This window comes from Schistocerca americana, chromosome X, assembly GCF_021461395.2.
Source record: "Schistocerca americana isolate TAMUIC-IGC-003095 chromosome X, iqSchAmer2.1, whole genome shotgun sequence".
Taxonomy (NCBI): domain Eukaryota; kingdom Metazoa; phylum Arthropoda; class Insecta; order Orthoptera; family Acrididae; genus Schistocerca; species Schistocerca americana.
Window position 1 is genome coordinate 378,687,819 of NC_060130.1, and position 16,590 is coordinate 378,704,408.

A 16,590-nucleotide genomic window follows, 5' to 3' on the forward strand; every position below is an offset into this window, starting at 1 on the left:
ATGCACCGTGTTGTACAGATGCCATGTATCAGTTTGTCGGATGGAGCTCTCTGCCTGTTGCACTTAGTCAGTACAGGGACAGTTAATGCTGTTTGTGGACATCTACATCTACATTTATACTCTGCAAGCCACCCAACGGTGTGTGTCAGAGGGCACTTTACATGTCACTGTCAGTATCTACCTTTCCTGTTCCAGTTGCGTATGGTTCGAAGAACGACTGCTGGAAAGCCTCCGTGCGAGCTCGAATCTCTCTAATTTTACATTCGTGATCTCCTCGGGAGATATAAGTAGGGTTAAGCAATATATTCAATACCTCATCCAGAAACGCACCCTCTTGCAACCTGGACAACAAGCTACACTGCGATGCAGAGTGCCTATCTTGCAGAGTCTGCCACTTGAGTTTGCTAAACATCTCTGTAAAGCTATCATGCTTACCAAATAACCTTGTGATGAAACGCGCCACTCTTCTTTGGATCTTCTTTATCTCCTCCGTCAACCCAACCTGGTATGGATCCCACACTGATGAGCAATACTCAAGTATAGGTTGAGCGAGTGTTTTGTAAGCCACCTCCTTTGTTGATGGACTACATTTTCTAAAGACTCTCCCAATGAATCTCAACCTGGTACCCACCTTACCAACAATTCATTTTATATGATCATTCCACTTCAAATCATTCCACACACATACTCCCAGATATTTTACAGAAGTAACTGCTACCAGAGTTTGTTCCACTATCATATAATCATACAATAAAGGATCCTTCTTTCTATGTATTCGCAATACACTACATTTGTCTATGTTATGGGTCAGTTGCCACTCCCTGCACCTAGTGCCTATCCGCTGCAGATCTTCCTGCATTTTGCTGCAATTTTCTAATGTTGCAACTTCTCTGTATACTACAGCATCATCCGCAAAAAGCCGCATGGAACTTCTGACACTATCTACTAGGTCATTTATATATATTGTGAAAAGCAATGGTCCCATAACACCCCCCTGTGGCACGCCAGAGGTTACTTTAACATCTGTAGATGTCTCTCCAGTGAGAACAACATGCTGTGTTCTGTTTGCTAAAAACTCTTCAATCCAGCCACACAGCTGGTCTGATATTCCGTAGGCTCTTACTTTGTTAATCAGGCGACAGCGCGGAACTGTATCGAATGCCTACCGGAAGTCAAGGAAAATAGCATCTACCTGGGAGCCTGTATCTAATATTTTCTGGGTCTCATGAACAAATAAAGCGAGTTGGGTCTCACACGATCGCTGTTTCCGGAATCCATGTTGATTCCTACAGAGCAGATTCTGGGTTTCCAGAAACAACATGTTCTAAAATTCTACAACAGATCAACGTCAGAGTTATAGGTCTATAGTTTTGTGCATCTGCTCGATGACCCTTCTTGAAGACTGAGACTACCTGTGCTCTTTTCCAATCATCTGGAACCTTCCGTTCCTCTAGAGACTTTCAGTACACGGCTGTTACAAGGGGGGCAAGCTCTTTCACGTACTCTGTGTAGAATCAAATTGATATCCTGTCAGGTACAGTGGACTTTCCTCTGTTGAGCGATTCCAGTTGCTTTTCTATTCCTTGGACACTTATTTAATGTCAGCCATTTTTTCGTTTGTGCGAGGATTTGGATAAGGAACTGCAGTGCGGTCTTCCTCTGTGAAACAGCTTTGGAAAAAGGTGTTTAGTGTTTCAGCATTACGCGTGTCATCCTCTGTTTCAATGCCATCATCCCAGAGTGTCTGGATATGCTGTTTTGAGCCACTTACTGATTTAACGTAAGACCAGAACTTCCTAGGATTTTCTGTCAAGTTGATACATGGAGTTTTACTTTCAAATTCACTGAACACTTCACGCATAGCCCTCCTTATGCTAACTTTGACATCGTTTAGCTTCTGTTTGTCGGAGAGGTTTTGGCTGCGTTTAAACTTGCAGTGAAGCTCTCTTTGCTTTCGCAGTGGTTTCCTAACTGTGTTGTTGAACCACGGTGGGTTTTTCCCATCCCTCACAGTTTTACTCGGCATGTACATGTCTAAAACACATTTTACGATTGCCTTGAACTTTTTCTATAAACACTCAACATTGTCAGTGTCAGCACAGAAATTTTCGTTTTCATCTGTCTGGTAGTCTGAAATCTGCCTTCTATTACTCTTGCTAAACAGATAAACCTTCCTCCCTTTTTTTATATTCCTATTAACTTCCATATTCAGGGATGCTGCAATGGCCTTATGATCACTGATTCCCTGTTCTGCACTTAAAGAATCGAAAAGTTAGGGTCTGTTTGTTATCAGTAGGTCCAAGATGTTATCTCCACAAGTCGGTTCTCTGTTTAATTGCTCGAGGTAATTTTCGGATAGTGCACTCAGTATAATGTCACTCGATGCTCTGTCCCTACCACCCGTCCTAAACATCTGAGTGTCCCAGTCTGTATCTGGTAAATTGAAATCTCCACCTAAGACTATAACATGCTGAGAAAATTTATGTGAAATGTATTCCAGATTTTCTCTCAGTTGTTCTGCCGCTAATGCTGCTGAGTCAGGAGGTCGGTAAAAGGAGCCAATTATTAACCTATCTTGGTTGTAGAGTGTAACCTCCACCCATAATAATTCACAGGAACTATCCACTTCTATTTCATTACAGGATAAACTACTGCTAACAGCGACAAACATGCCACCACTGGTTGCATGCAATCTATCCTTTCTAAACACCGTCTGTGCCTTTGTAAAAATTTCGGCAGGATTTATCTCTGGTTTCAGCCAGCTTTCCGTTCCTATAACGATTTCAGCTTTGGTGCTTTCTATCAGCGCTTGAAGTTGCGGTACTTTACCAATGCAGCGTCGACAGTTTACAATTACAATACCGATTGCTGCTTGGTCCCCGCATGTCCTGACTTTGCCCCGCACCCTTTGAGGCTGTTGCCCTTTCTGTACTTCCCGAGGCCGTCTAACCTAAAAAACCACCCAGTCCATGCCACACAACCCCTGCTACCCTTGTAGCCACCTGCTGTGTGTAGCGGACTCCTGACCTATCCAGTGGGACCCAAAACCCCACCACCCTATGGTGCAAGTCGAGGGTCTGCAGCCCACACGGTCGCAGAACCGTCTCAGCCTCTGATTCAGACCCTCCACTCAGCTCTGTACCAAAGGTCCGCAGTCAGTCCTGTCAATGATGCTGCAGATGGTGAGCTCTGCTTTCATCCCACTAGTGAGACTGGCAGTCTTCACTAAATCAGATAGCCGCCGGAAGCCAGAGAGGATTTCCTCCAATGCATAGCGACACACATCATTGGTGCCGACATGAGCGACCACCTGCAGATGGGTGCACCATGTACCCTTCATGGCATCCGGAAGGACCCTTTCCACATCTGGAATGACTCCCCCCTGGTATGCACACAGAGTGCACATTGGTTTTCTTCCCCTCTTTTGCTCCCGTGCTGGAGTAGTCATCCAATGATGTCCCATATGTGTTTGACTAAAGACAGGTATGGTGATCAAACAGGATGAGGCAACATGTCATAACCCTGTAGATTACATTGAGTTACAACAATGGTATGAGAGAGAGCTTTATCCTGTTTGAAAACATCCCCTTAAATGCTGTTTGTGAATAGGAGCACAACAGGTTGAATCACCTGATTGATGTATAAGTTAACAGTCACAGTGCATGGGATAACCACAAGAACACTCCTGCTGTTATACAAAATCACACACTGGACCATAACTCCAGGTGTAGGTCCAGTGTGTCTTGCACACACATGTTGGTTGCAAGCCCTCAACTGGCCTCCTCCTAACCAGCACATGGCCATCACAGGCAACAAGGCAAAACCAGCTTTAATCAGAAAACAGGAGAGACCTCCATCCTGCCCACAATGAGCTCTGACTTGACACCACTAAAGTCACAAATGGCTGTGGTTTGGGTTTTGTGGAATGCACACCACAGGACATCTGGTTTGGAGTTATCCTTGAAGTAACCAATCAGTAACAGTTTGTTGTATCACTGTGGTGCCTACTGCTGCTCAAATTGCTGCTGCCAATGCAGTATGATGTACCAGAGCCATACACTGAACACAATGGTCTTCCCTCCTGGTAGTGCCATGTGTGTATCCAGAGGATAGTGTTCTTGCAACTGGACATTCTCATGACCACCACTGCCAGCAATCATGTACAGTGGCTACATTCCTGCCAAGTCTTTCTGCAATATCACAGAAGGAACATACAGCATCTCATAGTCCTATTACATGATCTTGTTCAAATTCAGTGAGGTGTTGATAATGGCATCTTTGTCACCTTAAAGGCATTCTTGACTAACAACAACTCACCACATTCCATCTCAAAGGTAACTAATGCTCATGACAAAGTGTGTATTTAAAGAAAACTTGATGTACATTCTCATAGTGGCACTACTTGCCCCACTCCTTTGTGACTGGCTCAGAATTTGAACAGATGTAGAAACATACCAACCACCTTTCATTTGTGTGACACAACTTCTTCTGGGTGTTGCAACTTGTTTTCTGTGAGTCATATATGGAGGGAACTGTTAACAATTTCAGATTTTTAAATAATGGACAGCATGCTTGCCTTTAATGTGCAGGACACATTTCTAATGATTCTATTCTGTAGTTTCAGTCTACACAACATGTTGCTCGAATTTCCCTGAGAAACAATACCATGTTTTATAACTGATTGTAAGTAGCTATGGAATGCAATTTTGCTGGTGTCCATAACAGTGACGCTAACTAATATTTGCATTGAAATTGCAAAGCTACATAATTTTATTACCAGATAAACACTTTCATCCCAATTTAAATATTTATATACGTTTAATTTAAAATTTCCCAGAATCCACTACTATTATGTTCTGAACTGGTTCTATGGGTTTTTAGTATGTTCATAGTTAATCCATTGAGATGAGACTATGTTGCTAGATGAATTATTGTATAGTTGATGTAAACAGGGATGTTTTATGATTCGTGGTCCTCAGTTAATACTGATGTATCAAATAAAACTGGTGAGACACCTGTGTTGAGGGATAAGTCATTTATGTAGAACAAAAACAAAATAAGTTTTAGAGTAGAACACTTCATGTTCTTATTTTCCATTTGGAAGAATAATTTGGTGCATTTTCAGAAACAATCACTCTCTTTTCCTGTTGTATAGGTGTGAAGTAAGCCACTGCAGAACACTATTCCTAAGCCAGTACTCTTAAAGAAGAAGTGTGTGATTTACTGATTCAGAGGCTTTTGTTAGGTCACAAAAAATCCCTGCAACTTCATTCTTATTGCCTAATAAAAGTGTTAATCTTCTCATCAAACTTGTTAATTTCATCTATCTGGAAACCAGATTGACTTTTCAAAGTAATCCCATGATTTTTAATAAAATTTTGAATCAGGATGGCAGCATCTTCTTCCGCTACTTTTGAAAGGACTGGAAGAAAAGTGGTGGGATGATAATTTCCCATTTCCTCTCTTGACCCTTTTTGACATATATCTCCCTTCCTATAAACTTTAACTTTTCTATTCTGTTAACTGTCCTTTAATCTTAACGATTAGGACCTAATCACTACTTGCATCTGGTACTCATTTAAAGAAACATGCAGCGGATAGCTATCTTCCATATTTAGCATATTATTTTAGGAGATAGAATAGGTGGTCTAGTTTCATCAATGAATCATCCAACTTACTCTCGCACAAATACATTAATGACAGGGAATGGGATTGCAGTGTTGAAACCATGGAATATTTTAATTTATGGTCCACAAGGATTATTCAACCATCTAATTATTTGTGGGCCAAGTCCAGACAACTGTTTTCAAATATTAACAAATTGGTGTGATCCTCTACATTATATGAGATTTAAAGAATTATCTTAATGTATCAGTCTAAACACTTGGATAAATTGGGCACAATTATACAAAGAAGCCTTAGTTATAGCTGTGACAAACTTTTCTGAAATATGTTGAGCATAGAACCACAAACACTGATGGTGTGGGCATTGACCAAAAATTCATGAGATTATGATCTATATGTGATATGTGTCCTGAGGACATGCAGCTTTACTGTATGATTAAATGATGATGGCGTCCTCTTGGGTAAAATATTCCGGAGGTAAAATAGTCCCCCATTTGGATCTCCGGGCGGGGACTACTCAAGAGGACGTCGTTATCAGGAGGAAGAAAACTGGCATTCTACGGATCGGAGCGTGGAATGTCAGATCCCTTAATCGGGCAGGTAGGTTAGAAAATTTAAAAAGGGAAATGGATAGGTTAAAGTTAGATATAGTGGGAATTAGTGAAGTTCGGTGGCAGGAGGAACAAGACTTTTGGTCGGGTGATTACAGGGTTATAAATACAAAATCAAATAGGGGTAATGCATGAGTAGGTTTAATAATGAATAAAAATATAGGAGTGCGGGTTAGCTACTACAAACAGCATAGTGAACGCATTATTGTGGCAAAGATAGACACAAAGCCCATGCCTACTACAGTAGTACAAGTTTATATGCCAACTAGCTCTGCAGATGATGAAGAAATTGATGAAATGTATGACGAGATAAAAGAAATTACTCAGGTAGTGAAGGGAGAGGAAAATTTAATAGTCATGGGTGACTGGAATTAGTCAGTAGGAAAAGGGAGAGAAGGAAACATAGTAGGTGAATATGGATTGGGGGGAAGAAATGAAAGAGGAAGCCGCCTTGTAGAATTTTGCACAGAGCATAACTTAATCATAGCTAACACTTGGTTCAAGAATCATGAAAGAAGGTTGTATACCTGGAAGAATCCTGGAGATACTAAAAGGTATCAGATAGATTACATAATGGTAAGACAGAGATTTAGGAACCAGGTTTTAAATTGTAAGACATTTCCAGGGGCAGATGTGGATTCTGACCACAATCTATTGGTTATGAACTGCAGATTGAAACTGAAGAAACTGCAAGAAGGCGGGAATTTAAGGAGATGGGACCTGGATAAACTGAAAGAACCAGAGGTTGTACAGAGTTTCAGGGAGAGCGTAAGGGAACAATTGACAGGAATGGGGGAAAGAAATACAGTAGAAGAAGAATGGGTAGCTCTGAGGGATGACGTAGTGAAGGCAGCAGAGGATCAAGTAGGTAAAAAGACGAGGGCTAATAGAAATCCTTGGGTAACAGAAGAAATATTGAATGTAATTGATGAAAGGAGAAAATACACTCCTGGAAATGGAAAAAAGAACACATTGACACCGGTGTGTCAGACCCACCATACTTGCTCCGGACACTGCGAGAGGGCTGTACAAGCAATGATCACACGCACGGCACAGCGGACACACCAGGAACCGCGGTGTTGGCCGTCGAATGGCGCTAGCTGCGCAGCATTTGTGCACCGCCGCCGTCAGTGTCAGCCAGTTTGCCGTGGCATACGGAGCTCCATCGCAGTCTTTAACACTGGTAGCATGCCGCGACAGCGTGGACGTGAACCGTATGTGCAGTTGATGGACTTTGACCAAGGGCGTATAGTGGGCATGCGGGAGGCCGGGTGGACGTACCGCCGAATTGCTCAACACGTGGGGCGTGAGGTCTCCACAGTACATTGATGTTGTCGCCAGTTGTTGGCGGAAGGTGCACGTGCCCATCGACCTGGGACCGGACCGCAGCGACGCACGGATGCACGCCAAGACCGTAGGATCCTACGCAGTGCCGTAGGGGACCGCACCGCCACTTCCCAGCAAATTAGGGACACTGTTGCTCCTGGGGTATCGGCGAGGACCATTCGCAACCATCTCCATGAAGCTGGGCTACAGTCCCGCACACCGTTAGGCCGTCTTCCGCTCACGCCCCAACATCGTGCAGCCCGCCTCCAGTGGTGTCGCGACAGGCGTGAATGGAGGGACGAATGGAGACGTGTCGTCTTCAGCGATGAGAGTCGCTTCTGCCTTGGTGCCAATGATGGTCGTATGCGTGTTTGGCGCCGTGCAGGTGAGCGCCACAATCAGGACTGCATACGACCGAGGCACACAGGGCCAACACCCGGCATCATGGTGTGGGGAGCGATCTCGTACACTGGCCGTACACCACTGGTGATCGTCGAGGGGACACTGAATAGTGCACGGCACATCCAAACCGTCACCGAACCCATCGTTCTACCATTCCTAGACCGGCAAGGGAACTTGCTGTTCCAACAGGACAATGCACGTCCGCATGTACCCCGTGCCACCCAACGTGCTCTAGAAGGTGTAAGTCAACTACCCTGGCCAGCAAGATCTCCGGATCTGTCCCCCATTGAGCATGTTTGGGACTGGATGAAGCGTCGTCTCACGCGGTCTGCACGTCCAGCACGAACGCTGGTCCAACTGAGGCGCCAGGTGGAAATGGCATGGCAAGCCGTTCCACAGGACTACATCCAGCATCTTTACGATCGTCTCCATGGGAGAATAGCAGCCTGCATTGCTGCGAAAGGTGGATATACACTGTACTAGTGCCGACATTGTGCATGCTCTGTTGCCTGTGTCTATGTGCCTGTGGTTCTGTTAGTGTGATCATGTGATGTATCTGACCCCAGGAATGTGTCAATAAAGTTTCCCCTTCCTGGGACAATGAATTCACGGTGTTCTTATTTCAATTTCCAGGAGTGTATAAAAATGCAGTAAATGAAGCAAGCAAAAAGGAATACAAACGTCTCAAAAATGAGATCGACAGGAAGTGCAAAATGGCTAAGCAGGGATGGCTGGAGGACAAATGCAAGGATGTAGAGGCTTGTCTCACTAGGGGTAAGATAGATACTGCCTACAGGAAAATTAAAGAGACCTTTGGAGAGAAGAGAACCACTTGTATGAATATCAAGAGCTCAGATGGCAGCCCAGTTCTAAGCAAAAAGGGAAGGCAGAATGGTGGAAGGAGTATATAGAGGGTTTATACAAGGGCAATGTACTTGAGGACAATATTATGGAAATGGAAGAGGATGTAGATGAAGATGAAATGGGAGATAAGATACTGCGTGAAGAGTTTGACAGAGCACTGAAAGACCTGAGTCGAAACAAGGCCCCGGGAGTAGACAACATTCCATTAGAACTACTGATGGCCTTGGGAGAGTCAGTCATGACAAAACTATACTATCTGGTGAGCAAGATGTATGAGACAGGCGAAATACCCACAGACTTCAAGAAGAATATAATAATTCCAATCCCAAAGAAAGCAAGCGTTGACAGATGTAAAAATTACCGAACTATCAGTTTAATAAGTCACAGCTGCAAAATACTAACGTGAATTCTTTACAGACGAATGGAAAAACTGGTAGAAGCGGACCTCGGGGAAGATCAGTTTGGATTCCGTAGAAATGTTGGAACATGTGAGGCAATACTAACCTTACGACTTATCTTAGAAGAAAGATTAAGAAAAGGCAAACCTACGTTTCTAGCATTTGTAGACTTAGAGAAAGCTTTTGACAACGTTAACTGGAATACTCTCTTTCAAATTCTGAAGGTGGCAGGGGTAAAATACAGGGAGCGAAAGGCTATTTACAATTTGTACAGAAACCAGATGGCAGTTATAAGAGTCGAGGGGCATGAGAGGGAAGCAGTGGTTGGGAAAGGAGTGAGACAGGGTTGTAGCCTCTCCCCGATGTTATTCAATCTGTATATTGAGCAAGCAGTAAAAGAAACAAAAGAAAAATTTGGAGTAGGTATTAAAATCCATGGAGAAGAAATAAAAACTTTGAGGTTCGCCGATGACATTCTAATTCTGTCAGAGACAGCAAAGGACTTGGAAGAGCAGTTGAACGGAATGGACAGTGTCTTGAAAGGAGGATATAAGATGAACCTCAACAAAAGCAAAACGAGGATAATGGAATGTAGTCAAATTCAATCGGGTGATGCTGAGGGGATTAGATTAGGAAATGAGACACTTAAAGTAGTAAAGGAGTTTTGCTATTTAAGGAGTAAAATAACTGATGATGGTCGAAGTAGAGAGGATATAAAATGTAGACTGGCAATGGCAAGGAAATCGTTTCTGAAGAAGAGAAATTTGTTAACATCGAGTATAGATTTAAGTGTCAGGAAGTCGTTTCTGAAAGTATTTGTATGGAGTGTAGCCATGTATGGAAGTGAAACATGCACGATAACCAGTTTGGACAAGAAGAGAATAGAAGCTTTCGAAATGTGGTGCTACAGAAGAATGCTGAAGATAAGGTGGGTAGATCACGTAACTAATGAGGAGGTATTGAATAGGATTGGGGAGAAGAGAAGTTTGTGGCACAACTTGACTAGAAGAAGGGATCGGTTGGTAGGACATGTTTTGAGGCATCAAGGGATCACAAATTTAGCATTGGAGGGCAGCGTGGAGGGTAAAAATCGTAGAGGGAGACCAAGAGATCAATACACTAAGCAGATTCAGAAGGATGTAGGTTGCAGTAGGTACTGGGAGATGAAGAAGCTAGCACAGGATAGAGTAGCATGGAGAGCTGCATCAAACCAGTCTCAGGACTGAAGACCCCAACAACAACAGCATCATGTGCTCTCACAAAAATACTTTAAATTGATCAATTGGCAAACCATAAAACAATTTAGCTGAGCAAATGTATGTTCCATTTTATGAATGAATTGAATAATGCAGTATACTTTAGTCTGCTCACACGATAGAGAAACCTCAAATCCCACAATAAAAAGGTATTGATTTAAACTGGAAATTCAGTAAGACTTAAAAATGCATTTAATGCAATACTCATGTTCTAAAGGTGCACCCAATCACTATGAGTTATCGGAAAATGGAGTTAGACTCCACCATCAATCATGTGGCAGTGGCGCTGTATGGAGTCAGTAACCTACAAGTTTCCAAACTTGCAAATGAATTAAAATTCAAATCCATGATTCTCACAATTCCATTTAATATTTTTTTTTGTACATGTACATTGAATCCATTACAATATCAGTCTGGGAAGTCAAGTCTCTTGTTCCACCTCACATGTGGAGTCCAGCTCATTCATACACAAAGTATTATTACCGAAACCTCAAAAATGGTAATAAAACTTAACACCAAATTATTCCCATAGCAACTAACATGATAATCCCTGTTTACCAAAGGAAACTGCATGAATGACTGAAAATTTGCACCTTTAGTATTTTAAAGTCCACCATTGATGGACTATCTGAGGATCAGTCCATACTTGCCCAGCCTCAGGAGAACAGTGCATTTCTTTTTGCACTGAGCCTAACTGCTTCCACAACCGCTGTGTTCAGGAGGCTGCCAAAGATGTGGATATCATTACCTACCAACCTAACTCTTTTGGATGTTATTGTACCAGATCTGATGATCTAGCTAGACCTCTCTGCCTTTCTACTTCCCCTATAGCTATTGGCAAAACTGGGTTGGCAGACAGAACTGCAGCAGCCAACAGACAGCTACTAGCTACACTCACAAAACTTTCATTCACTCATTTCAGTCATGCGCAACAGGTTAAATGATGGACCATGGATGTGGGAATGATTTAAGTGCCCACTTATTGGTAACATAATAAAGAAGGGAAAATGCATACTCATGTAAATGATACTCTTCCTTCCAATGATGTGGTGACCAAGTGTTCCCACAGGCAGATATGGCTATGGATGTCCAGCAGTCTGTCAGTTGCTCTCGATGAGTGAAGCTGTGCTTAGGCTCAGCCCCTGTTATCAGTTGTCGAGATTATTTGTAGATGGGAGACCCAGCAATAGCACAAAGGGCAGCCTGAATGGTAGTGCCAGCATACAGCCAATAAGACAGTACTTTTACTGTCCTAGTAGTGGTCTCACAAGTGCCCAATGCCCAAGCTGAGCAGCTCACTGACATTCAGACAAGTTCTTCAGCCATGGAAAATTGGCCCAGCTCGTAGCCTCAGTCAGTCACCATTGTGACCAGCAGGCCTGCGACTTGGATATTGGAAGTCCCCTACATGGCTGGATGACTGTGGACTTGTAGCAATGACTCCAAGTTGGCAGCAGCTTAGAGACACTTGTTGAATTCACCAGAATGTCCTGCAACTTAATAACTTAGGTTTTCCATCAGTATCTGTGATGCAGATGGAATGGACTTTCACTGAAAATGAGCTTGAGGAGAGTGGAAGTTTTGTAGCAGATGATGATGATGATGTGCCCCATCACCCCTCCCCCATACTGGTGACTGAATATGCTCTCATTTTCTGCTCTTGTCAGCACTCTCAGCTGCTCTAGTGTTTAGTCTCAGGGTTTTGGAGTGTTCCTTCATGTGACATTTTCATCCTAAAATGTGTTCTTATGACATCTTTAAGTGAAGTTTCTGCATTTAGCTTTGTTACAGATGAGCATTTTGTCTATTCTGTCTGGTTGTCAAAGTGCTGAATTAGTTGCTCTTGTCTACCCTCTCACATAGTGTGATGAAATGTGCCCAACTTGTTTGTACTGTGTGACTCCCATGTAGACATTTGTTTGTGACACCACTATGTAACTGACAGATGTGCCCCACTTAGTGATGTGTGTGTCTGTTTTCAACAAAATTTCTTTCCTGCACATACATACTATTTTACTGTGCAACACTCCCCCATCCTTTATAAAATTTGTCCCTAATTTTTACACGTTCCTACTAGTCTACATGTCTTATTAATCAATTCTTCACGGAATATCCCCGTTATAAAAATTGAATTCAATCTCACAAATCTTAATCCCCTTAAAATCTTGTACTTATTCCTAACCAGTTTCTTACTCTTACTTCCTAGTGCTTAGACCTATGATCTAACTACTGTGTAGTATTCTCTGTCATGTTGTCAAACCAAGCAATAGTCTACTCAATCACAGGTAAATCTATATACTGTACAATAACTATACTAAAACTATACAATATAGTTTTCCTCTTGTAGCAAATGTAAATTGCACAAATGATGATGAGAATCACTATAGTACTCATAGATGGAATGATTATGTTTATAACTTGATTGCACTGCTTCTTGCAGTGCTGTTGGATGTGTTGTAACATCTGATCTGCCAAAATTCACCCTTTCTGTGGTGCTATTAGTTGGTCTACAGAGTATGACTATCAGTGCTCAGGGTGTCATTTAAGAATGCTAAGTTTCAGAATGACAGTATCTCTAATGGCTTCTCTGGTCAAAACAGCAACAGGTTTGTCAACTCTATTACTGTTGTACTTGCAACTGTTGCTGGTAAGAGCGACGTTGATCTGGCTAAATAACAATCCATTCCCTTTATTAAGATTCTGCTATTTTTAACTCCATTTGGGACATACCCCCTGGCTTTCCTTTATTACAGCAGTTCAAAATTATGATGTCCAATGTCTGCCTACTTTTTGGAAATCCATGCAATTGGTTAATATTTCCTTGCGATAATCTGTTGCTCTGCATTTCTCGAGGAACAGTTGTACCTCACATGTGTGCATGTCAGTCCAGATCACTCTGCTTGGGCAGACTGCAATATTCTGCTGCTGGCAATCCTTTAACTCTTCTATGGACTTCGGCACATACATTTTTCTGTCCTCTGAAACTATCAGTACTTTGCTAGTGCATGCTTGTACCCATTTTACTTTTGCACTGTATTCCACAGGTGAGGGTGTATAATAAAACATTGATAATGGGTGTTGAGGCCTACTACTGGAAAAGGATTGACACATCTAGTCATACCCCATCTATTCTCATTTCAGCTATTAACATGTGGGTAAAATGATGCTAAGTTGGTCTCAGTTGGTTCCACTATTCAACCCCCTATGCAAATCTGTACAACCTGTAGGAGCAGCAAAATTATTGTATTCTTCCTGGCCACCCATGCTAACATGGCAGATGAGAGAAAGGAATATTGCATCATTTCCCTACCTCCTTCCTAACGCTATAGTGCATACTACTAAATTCTACACAATGTAAACTCATTAAACTACCTTCCACCAACAAGAACAAAACAATAAGAATCCCAATGACAAACAAAAACAAATGTAACAATCAACAAAAGGAAACTAAACATGTGATCTTAACACACACGGTATGCTATGTGTATACTGAACAGTTTTAAGTAGTGGATTCTTTGTCTTCCTAGAATTTTTATTCCATACCCCTCAAGGTGTTGGATTCAGCAGCATAGCATCTACCACTCCACTGTAGGGTTTGACTCAGCTTACATCAATAATTGATGTTTTCATCAAAAACTTTACCTTCAAATTCACTGGTGATGTTATTTCTATCACTTGATACAGACCATGGTACTTAGTTAAAAACTTTTTTATTCTTTCTTTTGGTGGGGTATGGGTCAGTTACCAAAGCCCACTACTCAGTATTGCAATAGTTTCTCTATGCATTGCTCTATGTTTTCTTGATGTTCAAGTGCTTTCGTATTCACTTGTTTGACCTTCTGTCAAAAATTTCTTATCCATTTTGTGTGCCTTCACTGACTCCTCTTGGCACCTAATTTAGGTTTCAGAACCTCAAAAGATGGCAATTTTCCACCACATACAACTCCGTATGATGAAAGATCAGTATTACTGTGTATTATTTAATTATATGCTGGGATGACATGTTGCAAATCTGTATCCCAGTTATCATGTTGACTGTCCTCAGAATAGCTTATCATCTGGTGAACTCATTCACTAGGACTTTTCTTGATGTTTGAGTGTTTTGTATTTGCTTGTTTTACCTTTTGCGAAACTTCTCTTATCTGTTTTGTAAACTTCTTCACTGGCTCCTCATTGGCACCTGATTTAGGTTTCAGAACCTTGAAAGGATATGATCTTTCTACTGTGCACAACCTCATACCGTGAAGGACCTGTTCTACTGTGTTGCTTGGTTGGTTGATTGGTTTTAGGGATAAAGGGACCAAACTACAGGGTCATTAGTCCCTTGTTCCAGACACAAACAAGGCTCAGGGTAAAATAACTCCCAAAGTATATTTGGGAAAGTAAATGGGGGAAAATAAATGTGGAACCCCACCTAAAAAGAAAATGAATGGTACGAACAAAAAAATGGAGAAAACATACACTATAAGGAGAAGTAGAAGATTGTATTAAAACCAAAGAGCAGATGTCCTGGGCTGGCTGATCACAAGAATAAAAGAGGATGACCCAGCCACCCTGCAACACATTAAAATGACCATCCCAAAAAGACAAGGCAAGATGAACACATGAATGGAAAAGACAAACACCAAGACAAACAAGAGTTAAAATGGAGGGAGGGTGGAGGCCCCAGAGAAAAGGCCAAATGCCCACCCTTAGATAGTACAATAAAAACCCCTCTCACAAATGAAACGTAAAACTAAATCTGCCATTGAGGCATTGTTGCCCAAACACCAAAGGTAGGGTACTGGAAAGGTTAAAAGTCCGCCACAGAGTGTCTGAAAGTGGTCAGTCAAGCAAGATGTGGATGACAGTCAGAAGGGAGCCACAGCAACACTGAGGTGGGTCCTCATGATGGACAAGGTAACCATGTGTTAACCACGTATGGCCAATGCGGAGCCGTCAAAGGATAACAGACTCCCTGTGAGGGGCTCACATGGATGACTGCCACACATTTGTCATCTCCTTGATAGCACAGTTTATTTGGTGTACTCTGAGTGGGCCATTCAGTAACCCAGATCACGAAAACTTTGTGGTGGAAGACTGCTCACAAATTGGTCTCTAGTAGGCCAATCTCCAGAGATCATTTATTGGTGGCCTGTTTGGCCAGGCAGTCAGCAAGTTCATTGCCCGGTATCCCTACATGGCCTGGGGTCAAATGAAGGTTACAGAGCATCCACTGGTGCAGAGGGCATAAAGAGACTCCTGGATTAACACTAAACAAAGGATGCCTAGGGAGGCACTGGTCAAGAGCTTTTAGGCTGCTTGTAGGCTGCTTAAGGAGGCACTACAAATGACGAAGTACTCACCAGAGCAGGAGCAGATGTGAGCAAGATACATTCCATTATCCTCGTTTTGCTTTTGTTGAGGTTCATCTTATATCCTCCTTTCAAGACACTGTCCATTCCGTTCAACTGCTCTTCCAAGTCCTTTGCTGTCTCTGACAGAATTAGAATGTCATCGGCGAACCTCAAAGTTTTTATTTCTTCTCCATGGATTTTAATACCTACTCCAAATTTTTCTTTTGTTTCTTTTACTGCTTGCTCAATATACAGATTGAATAACATCGGGGAGAGGCTACAACCCTGTCTCACTCCTTTCCCAACCACTGCTTCCCTCTCATGCCCCTCGACTCTTATAACTGCCATCTGGTTTCTGTACAAATTGTAAATAGCCTTTCGCTCCCTGTATTTTACCCCTGCCACCTTCAGAATTTGAAAGAGAGTATTCCAGTTAACGTTGTCAAAAGCTTTCTCTAAGTCTACAAATGCTAGAAACGTAGGTTTGCCTTTTCTTAATCTTTCTTCTAAGATAAGTCGTAAGGTTAGTATTGCCTCACATGTTCCAACATTTCTACGGAATCCAAACTGATCTTCCCCGAGGTCTGCTTCTACCAGTTTTTCCATTCGTCTGTAAAGAATTCGCGTTAGTATTTTGCAGCTGTGACTTATTAAACTGATAGTTCGGTAATTTTTACATCTGTCAACGCTTGCTTTCTTTGGGATTGGAATTATTATATTCTTCTTGAAGTCTGTGGGTATTTCGCCTGTCTCATACATCTTGCTCACCAGA